General features: G+C 51.4%; 1 non-coding gene across 1 annotated transcript; it reads right to left on the bottom strand.

The window, feature by feature from the left end:
* Positions 1-8,005: 8,005 nt before the first annotated feature.
* Positions 8,006-8,137, bottom strand: LOC112308130 (small nucleolar RNA SNORA66). Its single transcript, XR_002975130.2, has one exon. It is a non-coding gene; the product is annotated as a small nucleolar RNA SNORA66 (small nucleolar RNA).
* Between the last annotated feature and the right edge of the window lie 5,911 nt (positions 8,138-14,048).

The following is a 14,048-nucleotide window of genomic DNA, read 5'->3' as shown; positions in this document are numbered from 1 at the left end:
CTGGTGTGTCTCAGTGGATTCAGTACCAGCCTGTGAACCAAAGGGTCGCCGGTTTGAATCCCGGGGCACATGCCTGGGCTACAGGCCAGGTCCTCAGTGGGGGGCATATAAGAGGCAACCACACATTAATGTTTCTCTCCTTCTTTCTCCCTCCCTTCCCCTCTTTCTAAAAATAAATAAATAAAATCTTTTTTAAAAAAAAGAAAGTTTGAGAAGCATTGGTGTAAATTCTGAACTGTTTAGTAGAATTCACCGGTAAAGCCATCTGGTCCAGTTTTCTTCTCTGATGGGAGGTTTTCAGTCATTCTTCTTCATATCCTCATTTGTATTTTTACTACATGAATTTGCCATAGATTATTTGGCCAAGTTTTTATTGATAGACATTTATATCACATTCAGTGTTTGCTATTATAAACAATGTTGCTATGAACATCCTCAGGACACACTTAAAATATACAAATTTAGCGGTCGCATTATTTTATGGTCACATCTCTTACTTAAGCTAATTGATATTAGAAATGGGAAGACCCATCAAAATGCCAGCTTATTCAACGTTTGTCAGAAAAAGGAGACAATTTGTATATTTGTTATGTGAGACGGTGGATTGTACAGTGGGTGCTCTCAGTACATTTAGTTGAATCAGTTAAAGAAGAAAGCCAGTCCTGAAGTTCGCTTGAGATCTTCCCAGGTCACTCTGACCTTGGAGAGTCTTGGAAACTTCAGGCTGGAGGTAACTTCATAAATCACGAGGTTAACCAGTCCCAGGCCCCCACTTCTCAGTTAAGACTTAAATCTTCTCTACTGTGGCTCCAGCTTGAATCCCTCCACCGCCTGGGAATTTGGCGTCCGCAGGCAGCCCATTCCATTCCATAAAGAGGCATTGGGTACCTAACACATCTCCACCAAGGGACAGTGGATGGCTCTGCTGTTAGAAAATGTTTCCTTATTTTTGAACCCAGGTGGTGTGTCTCTGCTATCTACTTATTTTAACCTGGAGCCAAACAGAACCAGGGTGCCCCTTTCACAGCTCTGCCCCTCAGTCATTTCCGGGGAGCGCTTACGCCTTTTGGGGGCTCCCTATTTCACTACTGCCAGTTTCTCTCCCTTCCTGAAACGAATGAACCAGTAAAATCCAAACTCATGGTGTCCCCCAAGTCCCCAGAGGACTAGCCCGGCCCACCTTGCCAATCACCTTTGTGTTCACCTTCAAGCACACTGTCCCCTTTTCTGTTGAGCGACATTGCTGAGCTCTTTCCAGCCTCCAGGCTTCATTGCATGGGCTGTTCCCTGCCTTCCCCTGTGCTCAGTGTCTGCAGGGCTTAAGGATACCCAGGCAGATCTCTGAACCTCAGAGGGCTCCCTGGAAGACAAGGGGCCTGCTTACCCATAGGACCTCCCAGATCCCACGAATGGCATGAATAGAGGGCAGGTAGCTGGTGTGAGTGGATGGCTGGGATGGAGATACTGACCAGGACAGCACAGAGCATTTGGAGAAAAACGGAAGGAGGTACAAAAGGAAAGACACAGAAGGGACTCCTCCATCTTGCCCTATCTGGGAGCACCTCACCTACCCCAGGCCCACCCCAGGGTCCCTGGTGTGAGACAGTGCTGATGCCTCCCTCCACCAACTCACACCCTCTGCCCCTTTCTCCAGGGCTTATTCTCCTCCTCTCCTTTCTGTTTCCCAGCCAAGGACCTCACGCTTCCTGAGCCAAGTTGGGCTAGGAGGCCACCATTGCATGAGAGCCTTGGGGACAGTGTGGCAGGTGTGAAGTTGGGGAGTCCGGCTCTTGCCTCAGCTTTAGCACTTGGTGGGCAGGTAGGAGGCCCCAGCCTGGTGATGTGGGGGTAGGCTGCTCATCCAGAGGCTAAGATATGGCACTCTTCCTGGGGTTTCACCAGCTAACTATCTGTGCCACCTGGGCAAGTCCTCTCCCCCCCAACCCCATCAGGTCCAGGTGTGAAAGGGGACCAGGCCAGGTCATCTCTGAAGTCCCTTTAGCATCTGACATCCTGAGTCTCTGGGCCCAGTCTCTGGGTGGGACAGTGAGTGCTCCTAGCCGAGCCCTTGCTCCCTGATGCCTCCCTGCCTCAGTGCTCCCAGAGGGCCCTCACCCAAACACCCTCCTCCCATGCTGTTCCCTCCTTCCATCTTTCCTCAGCTGTAGGGCTGCTTGACCTCCACAGGCTGCTGAGGAGCCAGAGTGACTGTAAAAGGGAAGGAATGTCCAGAGGCAATTGTTTCTTCCTGATATCACTGGGGGGAGGTTGAGTTGGGGGGCCCAGCCAGAAGGCGGGTGGAGGCAGGACTCTCCCTGTAACTCAAACTCATCTATCCCTGTGGCACGGCACTCCAGGCTCCCCTCCAGGCTCAGGCAGAGGCCCACCCTCTCTTATCTGCTACCCTCCACATCTCATTAGTGTAAGACCTTCAGGCCATAGCCTGCCTCTCCCAACTTTCTCCACCAGACCCCTGACCCACTCCTGGGCCCTTTCCTTCACTGGCACCCCCACTCCAGCTCTCACAAATCCTTCCTCCACCTCCCTCCCATCACCCCCACATCCCTGACCTGGCTCCTTCTCCGGGCTCCAACCCCCTCCTTCCCCACACTCCTTTTACAGACATGGAGCGCTATGGGTTTTCTGCCAAAGTAGGAGAAGTCTGAAGCTAATCTCACCTCCTTCCCAGCCCCCAATCTCTCCTACCAAATAGGACGTCTGGCAGGCTGCGGGGAGGCGGAGGTGGTGGTGGAAGAGGAGAAGGGGGTGGGTGCTGAAGCTGAGCCTCGAGGGGGAGGAGCTAATGAGAAAGGTAGAGGTGAGAGTGCTTCATGGGGTCTGAGCATCCTGTACATTCCAGGTGTTATTTGCATCAGTAAGAGATGGGAGGATGGGGAGGATGGGGGCAGAGGTCCAGTCGAGGGGAAGGGAGGGGACTTCGGCAGCATTAAGGGCAGATCCCCTGGAAGGCATCCTGATGCGTTGGGAGCAGCACATGGCTGGGAGTCGGGGTAAGCTGTATGACATCGGGCTGGCCAAGGGCCCTCTCTGGGTCTCAGTTTCTTGCTTAAAGTGAAATATCACTCACTATTCTGACCTCAAGGAAAGGAATGAGAGAGGCCCTTTTCTAATCCAAAATGTATCACCTCCCTGGAGATGCACCTTCAGGTGGGGCCCAGCCCATTGGCACATCCCCAGAACAGCCCAAATCCCACCAATCACTGATGAGACGGGGCTACACCTGCCAGCAGAAGTGGAGTCAACTTCCTCAGACCATGCTCTCCCTGCTCTCAGGTTCCTCAATCCTCCCAGGCCCTCCTCCCAACCTCTCCCCAGGTTTTCTTCTTCGCTGTGTGAGCACTTGGTCCTGCCCACTGCAACAATTAGGGATCTCAGAGTCTCAGCTGTCCCATCATCACATCCATTCACCTCCCACAATTCCCCCCGAAGTCTGCAGGGGATGCCCCTGAACTTCTCCAAACGCCATCGGTCCTGATCCATCCCCTGAGGAGACAGAGGCCGGAGGCAGAGGGCCCCCCTTTCCCCAACACAGATGTGCACGGTCCCCTACATTGACACCCCCGAGGAGAATGGGAGAAAATGCCCTTTGACCAGACTCAGTGACACCTGGGCCAAAAGGGGGTCAGGGGTGTGTGAGAACTGGGGTGAAGGGTATCAGGCTGAGTCAAAAACAGCTGAGGCACAGGATGGTACTCAGCCCCCGTACGCAGATTCCACAGGCTCTTTCACCTAAGCAGGAACCCGGCACCCTAGACAGCTAGCCTCTCAAGGCCCAGCTCCAGTCCCTCTGTGGCACTGTGAGCCCTTTCTCTCTCTCTCAGAGGGTAACCCAGATGGAGAAAAGCAGCTCCCTCTCTTCCCCGGAATTCTCTGCCAGGTTCTTAGTGCCGTCATTCAGCCTCTCTTCTCCCTGATTCATTCATTCCTTTCATCTTCCCTCACAGGCTCTTTTGGTTCCAGCCCCTCCAGTCTGATCATATCCCTGCTGTCCTGGCCCCTTTCCAGGTTTCCTACATCCCTTTGAGGCTATGGGGTTCTTTAAACAGGGCCTGAGCAAGCTGACAATGACCTCACAGGGTCACTATGCACAGTTGCTATATATAGCCTTATGGGATCCTCCTCCTCTTCTTCCAACCAGCTGAGTCCACTCAGACCCCAGGGCCTTCTCTGCCACTCCAGACCACTGCCCATCACAGCACCCTGAGCAATGAAAGTGAGTTTGGGGTCCGGAAGACACCCCTTCTTAGGCCCTCAGAGATTTTATAGCTCCAGTCCTTCATCCCTCTGTCCCCTCTCACCTGTCCAGACAGCCAGCCAGTGACCTAAATCCCACCTGACTCTACAGAGGTGCAGGCAAAGCGGGAAAGTTGGGGAGCAGCTGCTGGGTCACTACCTGGGTTCAAATCCTAGACCTGCCACTCTGGGGTGAGTTACTTTACCTCTTGGAGCCTCAGTTTCCTTGTCTGTAAAATGATAGTAACAGCAGAGGTGTTCTGGGAAGATTAAACGAGAAAGCGTCTGCAAAGCACTGAGCACAGTGCCTGGCACACAGTGAGCTCGCAGTGAGTGTTGGCCATTGCTAAATTGTGTCTCCTTCGCCTGATAAAGAGCCTGGTTTATGGATGTTCAGGGACTGGCTTGAATCCTTGCTTCAGGTCAGCAGGTGCAGGGCCAAGATTAATAGCCAAGGCTGCCTAACTCCAAAGCTCTCAGCCCAGAACTTTTAATCAGAGGCTATGCTGCCTCTGAAAATAACAGTTACACTACTTATTGAGCACCTACTCTGTACATGGCATGAGATACCTGCCATGTAAAAATCACTGCATCTCAGCCCTGACCAGCGTGGCTCAGTTGGTTGGGCATCATCCTGCAAAGCAAAGAGTTGCCAGTTTGAACCCCAGTCAGGGCACGTGCCTGGGTTGTGGGTTCAGTCCCTGATCAAAGTGTGTATGAGAGGCAACCAATCAATGTTTCTCTCTCTCATACTGATGTTTCTCTCCCTCATACTGATGTTTCTCTCCCTCTTTTTCTCCCTCCCTTCACTCTCTCTAAAAATAAAGAAATAAAATATTTTAAAAAATAATAAAAAGCACTGTATCTCTAATCCTCACAATACTGGGAAATAACTGTTATCCTCATTATACAACTATGGATACTAGGCTCAGAGAGGCTAGGTAACTTCCCTAAGGTTGCACAGCAAGTAAATGCACAGTCTGGATTTGTAACTTCAGGGATGTCCAAACTTTCGGCGTCTCTGCGCCACACTGGAAGAAGAAGAGTTGTTTTGGTCCACACATTGAATACATTGTGACACATAATCACAAAAGAAAAATCTCATAATGCTTTAAGTAAATTTACAATTTTGTGTTGAGCCACATTCACAGTCCTCCTGGGCTGCGCGTGGCCCGTGGGCCGCAGGTTGGACACCCCCGCAGGATGATGGCTCCTAGCAGCTCACTCCCTCAGGCCTTGCCACACACCGACTTGGCAGGCTCAGTTCTAGGTCCTCCCCCTTCTAACTCGGCCTCATCTGGGGATCTCCAGAGCAAAGCCCATTGGCCAGCAGTGGGAAAGTCCCTCCCAGCGCTCTGCCCTGCTCTTCTCCGCAGTCCCACCTCTCTCCAGAGAGGGGTGTGTGCTTAGAGAGCGTGGGTTGTTAGAGGAGAGCCAGGCCCCATCGGTGGAGTCTGGCCGTTCTCACAGGACGTGGGGGGCACTGAAGATCTCCTATGTGGGAAATAAAGAGGCCAGTGGGCGTCGCTTTGCCCTCAGGCCAGCCAGACACTGGGACTCCCCAGCAGGCTGGAGAGGCTCCCCCCAGTGTACCCTGGTCCCAGACTGCCCTCAACTGGCCTGGGAGAGGACCTCGGCAGCAATTCTGTCCTGGAGAGGCCACCTGGAGGACTGGGGCTGGGGGCCAGGCTTGCTCTTTGCAGCCTCAGGGTTCGAAAGCAGCTGGGGAGTCCAGCTGCTGTGGCTTTCCATGGCCCTAGGTCCCAGGCCCCGAAGCCCCTTAGGGCGTCCCAGATACACTCTCCTTCCCAATTGTAAAGATCCTGAGATACAATGTATTGAAAACAGAGTGCTGAAGTTTTTTTCTCTCCATCTACAGCCGCCAGACCTTATCCCCCAACTATCCCAAAGAGGCCCCCTGGTGTCCGCTCCCCATTCAGCCTCAAAGAGATGTACTAGGCTCTCTCCGTCTGTCTTTCCCTAGGTTCCCTGGCTACCCGGCACACCAGAATAGACCACTGACCACCTGCCCTAGGGACTGGGAGGGGCCACAGCCGGTGCTGCCACTCAGGCCCAGGGAGGGGTTGGGGAGAGAGGAGTGGGGAGGCACCGCGGGAGGGCACTCCAGGGAAGTTTCCAAGTGCTGCTCTGTGTTGTGCATCTCCCTGCCAACACCCTACAAACAACAGTGTCCCTGCTACCCAGCCAGGACACTCTTGGAGCTCCAGACACTCTCTTTAGGATGGGGCTCAGGCTGCATCTCTGCCCCAGCTTCTTCCCTTTCTCTGGTCTCTGCCTCTCCCCTCCCTCTCCAGATCTGGGCTCTTCCTCTCTCCCTCCAGGACACCTCTAGCTCCAGGTCTTTCTCCACCTCCCCTATGGTGCCTGCCCCCACTGCTCCCCTCTCCCTGTCTCTGACGTCAGGGTCTCTGACCCCACCCCACCCCCAGCTCCATCTAAGAGGATGTCCTGACTTGGTGACCCCACATTCCAGCCTTGAAGGGGTCACAAGGGCTTCCTGCCTCGAGTGAGGTCCCTGCCCCCACTCAGCTCAGGCTGCCTCTCCAGGCCTTCCAGCTGCCGGCCCTCCCAGCCCCTTTGTCCAACACCTCCCCCAGCCCCAGGCCCAATTTAGCTCCTTTAATCTTCCCTGTAATCCAATCTGGCCATTTCCTACCACACACTGCACTTCCCAAACTGCCAGTCCCTGGAGAGAGGTGGGGGCACGATGGCCTCCTGCTCTCCCCTGGATTGGAACAGCCCCCTCCCCTTCCTGGGCACTCCTGCTGCTGTACCCCTCCTCTTCCCCCCACCCCTAGGAGGCCCCAGGGGCTTTGGCTGCACAGGCTTCACAGAGCCCAGGCCTGAGACAATCCTGCCTCCTCACCTCCTGCTGTCCCACCTTTGCTCAAGGCAAGGGGTCCCCAAATTCCGGAGGACAGCATCTGGAACCAGACAGCCTGGGTTCCTTGGGCAGGTTGCTTCCCTCTTTTGGTCTCTGTATCTCACCTGTAAACGGGGATCCCATGTAAACAGGATCCCATCACCAGCCTCAGCCATGGCTTGTGAGGATTAACTGAATTACTTGCACTTCTAGGTACTAAGTAAGTGCTTCCCCCCTATTTATTTATTTATTCTTAGAGAGAGAGAGGAAGGGAGAAAGATAAGGAGAGAAACATCAAGGTGAGACAGGAATATCGACCTGTTGCCTCTCAAATATGCCCCCACTGGGGTGGGGGCCTGCAACCCAGGCATGTGCCCTGGCTGGAAATCGAACCAGTGACCTTTCAGTTCACAGGCCGGCACTCAATCCACTGAGCCACACCAGCCAGGGAGGCAGTAAGTACTCTTTAACTGTTAAACAAAAAATTATTTTTTCCTGCCTTGTTTTACAATGACTTTATTTGCTCCAAGTTAAGACACCATGAATTGTGGAACACTTCATTTATTTAATAACACCATTTCAGGGGGGAAGAGAAACGTTATGTGAAATGTACAAATTTCTGTGAGCCATCTTCCCGTTTCGCATATGTGTGTAAGTTGCTCAGCAACAGTTTTTTGTATCGCATACTCGTCTCTTCTCCTACCCAGTCCCTTTTCAGCTTCTGTGCATTCCTTGTTGAAGGTTGGCGCCCAGTGGTTCGGAGTCAAGTCCTTGTTTCCAAATTGTACTTAGCTGAGCCACCTTAAGTAAGTTCTTTGACTTCTTTCAGCCTCATTTTAAAATTTGTTTTTAATTTTATTTTTTTCACACTGTACTGGGACAGAATGGACCACTTCAGAAGCTTCTGAGGCTAATGCATTTCTCCCACCATACTTACTTTAGCAAACCTGGTTCCCCTCACTTCTGCAACAACACGTAGGCATCGATCAGAGTTTGCAGATAAGCCTCAGTGTTTTCTAAATAGCCAAGATAACTCACAGCAATTGTAGTGAACTTAAACAACATATGTTTAGGCACTGAGCGTGTATTGGATATTCAACACTAGAGAGCTATCAATATTGTGATGATTTTAAAATGTTTGTTGAGTTGAATCGCAGCTCTCCAAACCCCGGGGAAGATGAAGATCTGGAATTTCATGGTCGAAGTGCCCTCCAGTGGCCATTCTTGGAAACTGCAGGCCTCCTGATGTGCTTGGGGAGTCCCTTTGCTGGTCCAGGAACTACAGTAACTCAGCTCCCCCACCCCCCATGATAGGCTTACCTAACCCAGCTGGAATTCTTCACTTTCTTTCCTTTTACGGAAGACTCAAGGGGCTTTTAAAAGTACTTAATAGGATAAGATACTAGGGGCAGAGCTTTAGCCCAGGAAGGACTCATCCTGAACATAAACTGTCTCTCAAAGCTGTGGGCTGAGTGCCTGTGGCAGGGAGGAAGGATGGTGGAAGGCTGGGTGCTGGGCATTAGTTCTCCTCTGACCTGGGCGCTGTGCGATCCCGCCGGTGAGGGACCCCTCTTGCTGCCCACATCCAGATATCTAGTGTAGAACAAGTATAACCCATTTCAAACATCTGCTTCTTGGCTTCAACAGATTTGTCATTTGTTCTCCCTCCCTCCCTCCCTCCCTTGCTTCCCTCCTTCCTTCCTTCCTCCATCTGTCCAATTCATGGAACACTGGCTGTGTACCAAGCCTGAGTTCCTAGGTGCTGTGGGTTAAAAAGATCAGTCTAATACAGACACAGACACTGCTGCCAAGAGCTGTTAACAATGTCCCAGACACCGCATGCAGAGTTAATCCTTGCATTTGAGTGTTTACAGCTTCTCTGTGTGGCTGAGAGGGAGGACAGCAGCAGGGACATCGGACCCAGGCTGCCTGTTTGCCACTGATGAGATGTGTCCACAGCAGAAGCTTTGTCTGGCTGGGTTTGGGGGCTGACTTCCTTCTCCTGGGCCACCCTGCTCCTCTGAGAAATGTTCCCCATCTCAAACATTGACCAAACTCCAAGCTCCACCTGCACCGGGGTCCCTATCTCCCCTCGCCTTCCCACCCCTGCCCTTTGCCCAGGGTGCAGGGCTGGGAGTCAGAGAGGGGTGGCGTGTTTGTTAACCCACCTTGCAATGAATGGCCTGAGCAGGGATTAACTTCCTCAGTACTTACCGTGCAAACCCAACAGCTCACTGGCCAACTCCCCAGCATCCAGGAGCCTTCTCTGGAGTCTTTGGGTGGGAAAGTGGCTTGGACACTCTTTCTGGAAGATGGCCTGAGGGGGAGGAAGAAGCTGGGTGCGTGTGTTACAGATGTGCATTGTTCCCGGGACTCTGTGGCCTCTTTGGGCTGCCGTCTTCCCCCCGACCCTCAGGATCAAACTTCCCAAACACGTCCACCTCTTCCTCAGTAGCCCCTTGCTGCTCTGAATCCCGGTTTCCTCAGAACTTTTTGCAGCTGCAGTAGCACCAGTCCCTCACTGGGTCCTCCCAACTCCTAGACCAATGCTGTCCAACAGAAATATAATGGAAGCCATATACACCATCTTATGTATGTATGTATTCATGCATGTATATATGTATTTGCTTATTGCCATAATTTATTTTATTTTATTTTTAAATTACAGTCAACGTTCAGTATTTTATATTAGTTTCAGGTGTAAATAATTATTATTTTTTAATTATATTTTATTGATTATGCAATTACAGTTGTCCCAATTCCCCCCCCCTTTTTCCCCTTCACCCAGCACCCCCCACTCCCTCAGGCAATCCCCACACCTTATTCATGTCCATGGGTCATGTGTATAAGTTCTTTGGCTACTCCATTTCCTATGCTGTACTTTACATCCCTGTAGCTATCCCTGTTTGTACTTCTTAATCCCCTCACCTCTTCACCCATCCCTCCATCCCTCCCTCCCATCTGGCAACCATCAAACCACCTGGGGCCACTTAGCAAGAGGTTCTGGAGCTAGAGGCTCACTGAGGCTGGCTGGGGCTTGTTTGAGAGGATTTAGGAAGCTGTGAAGCAGGAGCCAAGACCAGCCATTCATAGGAAAAGCAGTTTCAGTGAGAGTTGGGTGAGACGGAGTCTCTGGGGATCTCTAGGCCTGGGCAAGCAGTATGAGCCAGGCTGATGGAGTCTCAGGTATGGCACACCAGCCTGCTGGCTCTGTGGCTCTGCAGGGGGAGGGCTCAGAAAAGGGACAATGGCCTCCGCCTGCCTTTCTGTCTGGGAGAAAGATCTATCCCCCAGCTCCCACCTTGATGCCAGACACTTCAGTTCCTCCCTGTACATATGCCACTGGTGCCTTTCAAGCTGCTACCCCTGTGCTGGAGCTTAGAGGGAGTGAGTTTGTATAATTCCGTGTGTGGGTTCTTTAAGGAGAACTGCTTGGGAATCCAGCAGTTTCTTCCACCAACTCAATCCCCATTGGTTTTGCAGCCAGAAGTTGTGGGGACTTGTCTTCCTAGCAGTGGAACCCTGGGCTGGGGGCCCTGGTGTGGGGATGGGACTCCTTGCTCCCAAGATATCCCTCCCAAATTTTAACCCACCACACATGGATGTGGGACCAGCCCGTTCCACATCTCCGGATAGATGTGGTTTCTTGAATTCCATAAATTGTCAGACTTCTATTCAACTCGATTTCTGACCGTTCCTAGTGATGTTGTTCTGTGTTTTAGTTGTAATTTCGATGTGGTTGTGTGAGGCGGCGAGCCGTCTTTACCTAAGGTGTAAATAATTTTTAAGTAAAAATGACAACTGAAAGTTCTTAAAGTGTTACTGTCTTAGCTAGTTTTGTGTTTTGTTTTCTGGTGACATTGGTTAGGGTAAAAGGGGGACAAATGGTGATGGAAGGAGACTTGACTTGGGGTGGTGAACACACAATACAATATACAGATGATAGATTATAGAATTGTACACATAGGCCATTTTAAATGTTCTAGTAGCCGCCTTTCAAAAAGGTAAAAGAGACAGGTAAGTATCTAACACATTTTATCCAAAATATTGTCATCTCAACATGTAATCAATATTGCGTGATTGACATGTTACACATATCTTTGGTGCCTTAGTTCATATGTCTGGCCTCCCTCAATCTGCATTGGCCGCATGTGGCCAGTGTTCAATAGCTGCTGCCTTGGGCAGCACTGTTCTAGAGCCTTCCTTCACTACTTGGCATACACGGTCTCATCCCGACCTGTCCCCAGGGCGATCGGAAGGCCCTGGCTCAGAGTCCTCCTTTCTCTCACTACTGTACCTCCCCTAGCACCTTAAACTGTCCGCCACACTCAGAAGGACCCCCGCATGCCTTTGTTGACGGGAGCCAGCGCTGCGGATTGATTTCTGTGGTTTCGCTATGGCTGTAAATGGTGTTTTATAGATTGCTTCCATAGAAGCGCCCTGCTGCGATATTAGCAGAAACAAGCAGCCGTGGCTGTCAGCAGCGGCAGAGGCCTTGGGGCAGATGAGGCTCCCTGAATCGAGCGCGGGAAACCCTGCCAGGCCACATGCCATTTCTCTGGTTTAAGAGCCTGTCATTGCCACCCTGTGCTCCTCTCTGCAACCCCATCTCCGTTAAACCTCGGATATATGGCCCTTGTCAGGGTGTATTACACAAAGGATGTGTCTCCAGCGTTCCACCACCAGGCTGGGAGCTCCTCGGGGCAGAAAAGGAGTTATTCAGGTTAACAAGAGCCTGACCTACAACAGATGTGCAAAACCTGCTTGTCAAATGAATAAATGAATGGCTGGCTGGAGCTAGTGAAGCCTCTCGTTCAGGTGTTTGTGCACCGCCCCCAAATCTTTATTGAGCACTTACTATGTGTCAGGCATGGTGCCAAGCACTGGGGACTCTGCCGTGAACAAGGCAGCTGTGGGTTGTGCCCCCCTGGAGCCCACCTTCCGGTGGGGAAACAGGCAATGCCCAAGAAAACACAAAATAAATAGCACATTGACTGAGGCAGGTAACAAAGGGGCTGAGCTGGAGAATGAGGGTGGAGGTCTTCGAATAAAGAAGGAAGTCTAGCCCTGGCTGGTGTGGCTGGCTGGATTGAGTGCCTGCCTGTGAACCAAAGGGTCGCCAGTTTGATTCCCTGTCAGGGCACATGCCTGGGTTGCGGTCCAGGTCCCCAGTAGGGGGCATGGGAGAGGCAACTGATTGAAGTTTCTCTCCCACTCTTTCTCCCTCTCTTCCTCCTTCCCTTCCCCTCTCTCTAAAAATAAGTAAATATATATATAAAGAAGCAAGTCTAACCCTGGCCGGGTGGCTTGTTTAGTTGGAGCATCGTCCTGTACACCAAGGAGTTGCTGGTTTGGTTCCCGGTCAGGGTGCATGCGAGAGGCAGCTGATCAATGTTTCTCCCTTTTATCGATGTTTCTCTCTCTCACCCTTAAAATAAATTTAAAATATATATATATCCATTCTCCGGTGAGGATTAAAGAAAATGTTCTTTTTAAAAAAAAGAAGATCAAAAAAAATAAAATTAAAATAAAAAAGAAGAAAGTCTACATCTATAGCCCCAACTCAGGGGACATCACTTGGACACTGGCCACAATAGACTACCCTGAGGCCTGGGTGCTGTGAGGACATCACTGTGTCCACTTGCATTGATGATGTCATAATGGGTCCTGCAAGCTGGAGCAAAGGGGTCGGGACAGGGGGAGGGGCCGGCCAAAGGAAAGAAATGCAGTAGGTCCAGCTGTCGTCCATTCAGCCTCTGGAAAACCCGGCCCAGCTCAGGAAGAGCAAGCAGCTCACCATGGCACTCAGCCTCTCCGACACATCTGTCCCCAACAACTGGCTCCCAGGCCACCCTGAGGTAACCGGGCCTGTGTCTAGGTCTGTCTCCGGTGGGAGCATCCCAGCCAGTGCAGAGCACCAGCCTATAAGCCGTGCCCTGTCTTAGGGATTGTGGGGGGTGACAAGACCCACGAGACCGGTCCCTGCCCTCAGGTTACTGACAGATTAGGCCCTGAGCAAGGGGTTTACCAGAACAGTACTCCATCGGCCAGCTCTGCAGGACACAGCCACTCCACCCAGCCCTGTCTGGGGCCTGAGCTTCTCTCCACATTGCCCCACAACATGGCAAGTGAGCCCAAGGGCAGACCACCGACGGAAATGGCGTTTTTGAGATTGCAGATGAGTGTTTCCCAGGGCGGTCTCAGGATAGGAGAATTGTTTGCAGCATGGCACGGGTTAAAAATGCACATCCCTGGGCCTCAGCCCCAACCTTCCAAATCAGAATTTTCAAGTGTTGGTCTCATGAATGTGCATGTTAAAAATCACCCTAGGTCACCCTCACCCAAAGCACTGCCATAGAGTTTAAACACCCCCACAGTACCCAAGTCCCATGTCTGGCTGACCAAAGTGGGTCCGTTTCTCATGATGGGAATGAGTTTTTCGTGTTTTTATGACAAATGAAAAGCCACGATTCATAGGCTGCTGGTGACCCGCTGTCAGCTTGGAAGGAACCAGAGGCCACTGAGTACAGAATTCTCTATATTTTCGACCCATCTATAAAATGCTTACCTGAGCAGACACTGTTTAAAGGCTATTAAAATCCCAGACACAGAATAAACTAGTCCCTGGAACTTTATAGATATATTTACTCAAACCCAAGTGCTTGCAAAAAGTAAATAAAAGGGAAGCAAAATGAGCAAGCACCCTAGAAATACGAACTGAAAGTAAATAGCCCTGTCCACCAAAATAAACAGGACAAATCCAGCGAGGATTAAATGACCTCTAGTCAGACAAGCTCAGAGCCAGAAATGCCGCATCTTGGCTTCCTGAGGAAGGGGAGGTGAGGACCGTCCCCAACACCAAGGGGTGTGCCCCCATGGTGCCACCGAGGGAGGCCAGGGCCAGCCTGTG

This window comes from Desmodus rotundus, chromosome 2 (genome assembly GCF_022682495.2).
Source record: "Desmodus rotundus isolate HL8 chromosome 2, HLdesRot8A.1, whole genome shotgun sequence".
Classification (NCBI taxonomy): domain Eukaryota; kingdom Metazoa; phylum Chordata; class Mammalia; order Chiroptera; family Phyllostomidae; genus Desmodus; species Desmodus rotundus.
The sequence above is the reverse complement of the archived record's forward strand: the minus strand, read 5'-3'. Positions and strand labels throughout refer to the sequence as shown.